Source organism: Rattus norvegicus, chromosome 5 (assembly GCF_036323735.1).
Source record: "Rattus norvegicus strain BN/NHsdMcwi chromosome 5, GRCr8, whole genome shotgun sequence".
In the NCBI taxonomy this organism is placed as follows: Eukaryota; Metazoa; Chordata; class Mammalia; order Rodentia; family Muridae; genus Rattus; species Rattus norvegicus.
The window spans coordinates 6,974,695-6,981,077 of NC_086023.1; positions in this window are offsets into that span (position 1 = coordinate 6,974,695).

Genomic DNA, 6,383 nt, shown 5'->3' on the forward strand with positions numbered 1-6,383 from the left:
TAAATAAATTGCATAAAATCAATCCTCTAAATCTATCTTGAAATGGCAGTGGAAGTAAGCAAACAGGCTGCAATGCTCTCACAAGTTCCAACACCTCATCAATCCTTCATAAATCTTGTAACAATCTCTACCTGTTTGATTTTATTTTAATTATAAATAAGTTTGAGTTAGTCAATGTAACACTGGCAATCCTTAATCACAATCTTTAAGTTCTCCTTGTAACACCAGAGCACAGCCACAACTTTGGAAAGTCACCTGAGTTCTGAGTATGTGACGAGGCAGTTGTTCTTGGGGCAATGGAATTAGCATCAAAATACAGATAACTTCAGGGCAAACCACAACTTTGGAAAGCAAAACTGAACTTCTAACAAACTAGCCTCTAAAATCCAGTCTCCAAAAACACCCCAAGTCTATCTTTTATACTACAAAGTTTGACTGCCAATTCCTACATATGAATGCATGATGGTGCGGTCTCCGATACCTCAACAAAGAGACATTGCCCTAAAGTCCTTTAGAAGCCTGGTTTTCAGAATAAGAATTCCATAAAAATATTACCTCAATTTAGACCTGTTTCCCTAGGTTGGCCTATGTCACATGTTGTCTAGAATGACTTTATCCAAATTACAGTTTTAAGCCAACTTTCTGTTACCAATGTTATACCTTTTTTAACCATATCCAATAACCTAAAAGCCAATAGTCCATAGTCAAGGCATGTAGAGCATATTTATACATTTAAAACCAATCAGAAACAAAATTGAAGTGGCTATACATATCTTTAATATTTACATCAAGCACCATTTTTAGTTTCCTAGCTGTGATTTTAAGAGAAGCACCTTGTCACCTGTTGAGTCCAATAATCACAGTCAAAGATTTTTCTAAGAGAAACAGCCATCAGTTTCATTACCATAGAAGCTGTGAAGCTCCTGGTGCCTTTAGGATTGGCTAGTATAAACATTTAGCCAGCCCCCTGGGGAGCTTGTCCAGCAGATTTAGGTTTCTCGCTACAGATGTAGGCGCCAAAAGCCAATTGGTTTATATGTTCCTTTCTTGAAAGGAGTTAAAACTACATCAATGGGTGAATCAACCAGCATTTAAAATTTTAACCTTTTCTTTTAAACATGAAACACAAAACATTCAAGCAACGAGAAGCAAGAACCACAGACATAAACTGACAGACATGGACAGCTTAGTGCACCAAGGACAGACAACAGACATAGAGGGAAACAACTAGATGGTGTCCCACTGAAGGGACCCACATATCCTACCTATGGAACCCAGAACCAGAAATAAGCATTTCTCCAATAGGAGCCAGCAGAGAGGCAGGACATCTCCTGCCTTTCTTCTGTTCCTAGGAGAGCTATAAAATGTTTTTCTCTTTCTCCAAAGCATCTGCGGAGAGTCCGGCAGGACTGTTTTTCTCAAGCCCATTCTCTCTCATGTCTAGGGTGTAAACTATCTCTAATCAGTGTCCAAAGACTAAAACATAACTCTAAAAGAACGCATATGCAAAAACACTTTACCATTACCTTGTCCCATTTTTATGACAAGTTTTACTCAGGCTAGCCCAAATCATCCAGGCCTTTTCTAGCCCATCTTACCCAATACGTCCCTGTTTCTATGCCGGCCGGGCTCCCGGGATGTCCCAACAGTACTCCTTTCTTTTCCGATCATGGTGGGACCTCCAGAGCTGGCCACAGAACTTGGCAATGTCATGAGCATCAACCATGTGGTACTGGTTTTGAAACCATGGAAAATGTAATATTGAGGAAGTAATGGAGAACTGAAGCTAGGCAATGTGTAGCAAGATAAAAGTGCCTACAGGAAAGACCTAAGAGGTCACTGTGAGAAGTTATTAAAATAAAGCCTCAGTTGCAATATAAATCTAAGGATATTGAAGATGCTAGAAGCATGGATTATCTGCCAATAAAAGCCATAGATCTGTGGAGTGGATATGGCCCAAGCCTAAGAGACAAGCTGTATGGGGAAGAGGCAGTACTGGAGGAATAGAAATGACAACACTGTTACAGCAAAGCAAATCGTAGAAATTGCAGGATTTGGTGTTTATCCTTTTGGATTTTGGTTTTCCCTTAGTGTGGTTGCTTTATGGTTTTCTCCTCTTGAAATAAAAATGCACTCTGTGATGTTGTATATTAGAAGAATATAACTATTTTTATTTTATAGGTATTCAGATTTAAGAAACATAGGCTATTAAAGCTGTACTGTATTTTACATATTGAGATAAGCCTAAGATTTTGAAGACATAAGGTAGAAGGTTACAGCTTAAAGTCATATGTTTGAGTGTCAAGTTGACAAACAGTAAAGTTGCAATGCTTATTTTTACTGTCATTTTGATTAAATCTAGAATTACAAGAGAAGGAAAGCATTTTTAATGAAAGACTAGATTAGGTTGCTGTGAATATGTTTATGAAGGATTCTCTTAATTATTGAAGTGGGATGATACAGCCACTGCAGTTGGCATCATTCCCTAGACAAGGTATCCTAGATTATGTAAGAGTGGCAAAAAGAAGCTGAGCCCTAGTATGCATGCACTAATGCATTGTCCTTTGTTCTCAACTGTGGATGTAATGTGAGACTAGCTGCTTCAACTTCCTACTACCTCTACTACCCTACAATGATAGACTATTACCTGGGATTGTGATGCAAATAACGCAGTCTTCTTTGCATCTCTTTAGTCAGGGTATGTTCCTACAACTATAAGAAATTAAACCAAGACAGATAGATAAGAGGTTTGTTAGGAGAAAATGAAATGTGTGAAAGCCTCAGAACTAGAAAAGAGTGGTATAACCCTCAGGTCTGAGAACCTATGTGACCAGTAGTGTAAGATCTCAAGTCCAAAGACTGGAGAGTGTGGGGTTCTGGTATCCAAAGGCAGGAGAAGTAGGGATCTGGACTTCATAATTTAGAAACAGCAGTCTTCCATATTTCTGCTCTCTTCAGGTCTTCATCAATTAGACAATGCCTGCGTACTATGAAGAGAGGCCTTCCCCACCTAGTCCCCTCAAACATACACTATCATCTATACAAACGCTCTTACCAACATATCCCAAAACAATGCTTTATCAGATTTCTAGATGTTTCTTTTTTGTTATGTTCTGTTTTTTTTTAGATATTTCTTTTTTAAGTTTTTATTTATTTTATGTATGTGAGTACACTGTTGCTGTCTTCAGATACACCAGAAGAGGGAATCAGTTTCCATTACAGATGTTTGTGAGCCACCACGTGGTTGCTGGAAATTGAACTCAGGACCTCTGGAAGAACAGCCAGTGCTCTTAACTGCTGAGCCATCTTTCAAGTCCCCATAGATATTTCTTAATGAAGGTGACACAGTGACTTTTTCCAAAGAGTCTAGTGTGGGGGAGTGTTTAATAAACACCCTTTCAACTAAATGATCAAAGTCAGGATGACAAATAGTGTTCATAGAACATAGACCTCACATGATATGATTAAATGGCACTTTGCCTTCTTCATCCCCCAAATATAAAAAATAGTAACTAAGAAAAAAAAGAACCACCATATTCCATCAGGGGAACATACTACAAACCACCTCATAAGATTAAATTGTCCAAGTCATTTTCAACACAAGGAAACTCTGAGAAACTTTCACAGTTTAATGGAGCCGAGGAGACATGTTGACTGGAATCAAAAGAGGATGCTGAGCTGGGTGTTGGACCACATGCGTATTATCCCAGCAATCTTGAAGTAGTGGTAAGAGGATCAGGAATTTAAGACAGCCTTAGCTCCACAATGAATTCAAACCTAGCCTGAACTACATGGAATTCTACCTTGGGAAGGGGTGGCAGAGTTGGGGGAGGAAGAGAGAAAGAGCCTTGGCTTAAAATACCAATGAAGTCTAAATATAGAGCAGTCAAGTATCAAACTGGTTCACTAGTAATAAGCATACTAATTGTGATGGATTGGTCTTGACTGTCAACTTGACAAGACTTGGGATCTCCAATGAAACAGACATCTGGATTTGGGTATATGGGTGTTTCTAAAAACATCTAATGGGGGAGGGAGACTGAGCATGAGAAGCAGCATCCCACAGGCTGGCATTCTCAACTGTATAAAGAGGAAAAAGCAGACTGACTAAGGGACAGCATTATATCTGCAGATACAATGTGATCAGTTCCCTCATTTTCCTGGCACCATGCCAGCCTCACCAGTGAACTGACACAACTTTCAAGGCTTTGGTCTGGGAACTCTGACTAGGGGCTGGCAAGGGAATGAGTAAAGGACAAGGCCACAGACAAGCAGACAGTGAACTTTGGATCAGGTAGGAGTTTGCCACTCCTACGACTGCAACCAAACATCAGCAGGTTTCTTAGGCTCAGGGGCAGGAAGGGTGTCACTGTCTGGTCTCAGTATGAGGTCTCTGTAGGCAAGCAGTCTCAGGCTGTAAAGGCCACAGTGACTAACCTTCACACTGATCTGACTCTGGAGAAAAGCCTTGCCATTTCTCTTGAACCTGGGCCATTTGGATAATAGCTTTGTCAGCAAAATGCACATTAACTAAAAATGTTACTTATCTGTTCCCTACAGTTCAGTGTACTCTCAGACTGTGAGCCAAAATAACCTCTTCTTCCCTTATGTTGCTTCTTGTAGTGTACTTGGTCTCAGCAGCAAGAAAAATATTCACTAACATAAGATGGTGATAACAAGGGAGCTAGGGTACAGGATCCTAGAATGCTACACCGTCAGCTCAATTCTTTTGCAATTAAGACTGTTCTGAAAAGTGAAACCTTATAAAAACAAAATCCCATATGACTCCCACAGCTCTCCCCTTCACTTTGATGGCTGACCTTTGTGAACCTGACATTGAGAGCCTCCCTCAGTACTAATCCTGGAACAGAGCTTTGTGATATCAGAACCTTGTCCTATCAGAAACAACCTATAGCTCACATGAACTGACAACTTTAGTGTAAGGGATTCACCTGGCCTGAGAGAGTAAATTAAATAGTCAATATGTTACAGCAAGGCTTTCTTCACATAGCAGACTTGTAATTGTGGCACATACCACATTAACTGGCTGACAGGTATCTATAGAGGAAGTTAGTAAATTACATCGTATAGACTAAATTTATTCTACAGACTCTTTTTGCATGAAAAATATGGCTTCCACCTTTTAATGAAGAAGAAGAGGAAAGAGGTGGAAGGGAGAAGGTTGAGGAAAAGGGGAAGCAGAAAGGAGCAAAAGGAGGTAGAGAGAAAAGGGGAAAGAAGGGAAAAAGGATAAAAGGGGGAGGAAGAGGAGTGTAAAGGGAGAGGAGGGGGAGGGAGAGTGGGAAAGGAGGGAGGGAAGGAACACACCATAGATGGCCAGCATAGCCTAAAATATTTTCCATCTGGCCTTTCATAAAAAAAAAAAGCCCTGACAACATCTGATCTATATCAAGTAAACTATCTAGTCAAACAAAGATTATGTCTATACAAATGGTCTTTGAAAATAAGATCCTACTATCACACTTTGACAAAGATATCTACTAGTGGTGTACCCCGTTTTATTTTTGAAATGTACTAAGAGAATAATCTTCATGACTTGTCCAATGATTGCAAATTCTTATCACACAATTTTCTATCAAAGATATGCTTTGAAAAGCCAATATTCATTAAATCATATATATTTACTTCCATTCATATTGCAATCAAAAGAGAGTTAGCTTCACTTGGGCTGTAAAAATAAACTATCTAAAAATAATACACCCAACCAGTTTCAAAAGATGGCACTTCAACTTCTAGAAGACCAGGAAAGAAGATGACTAGTAGGCAAGATAGCCAGCTGCTTGCTGCTTTTTTGCATAAATAAATAAAAAAAATTTAATGAGCAATAAAGTTTAAGACAAATGCAACAATTTGAACATGCTTTTTTTCTTTCTGTAGGAAACATTTTTGCAAAATAATCTCAAAACAAGCATAGAAATAAATGAATCAAAATAGAAATTTATAATTAATGACAAATTAAAGATGTTACATTATAAATATTGGGCAATTGAAAGAACAAGTGAGTATATTTTCCTTTATGATGATGTACCTTATATTAAGTAGAAATGCCAAAGCAAAAGCCAATCTCAGGAAGGTTATACATATGTGTATGTGCTTCTGTGTGTGTACATTTGTGTGCATATGGTGTGTGCATGTATGTGCATATGTGTACTTGTGAGTGCATGCTTATGTGTTTATGTAGGTGTGGGTATTTGTGTGCATGCTTGTGTGTGTATGTGTGTGAGCATGTGCCAATGACAAATAACTTACATTGCAAAGCTGTGTTTGTGATTTTTAGGGAGGTTCAGAGCACATGAACTCTTAGTGGGGGTGGAATGGATAGCATTAAAATGTTGGGCAGGTTTTTATCTGGTCTATTCAAA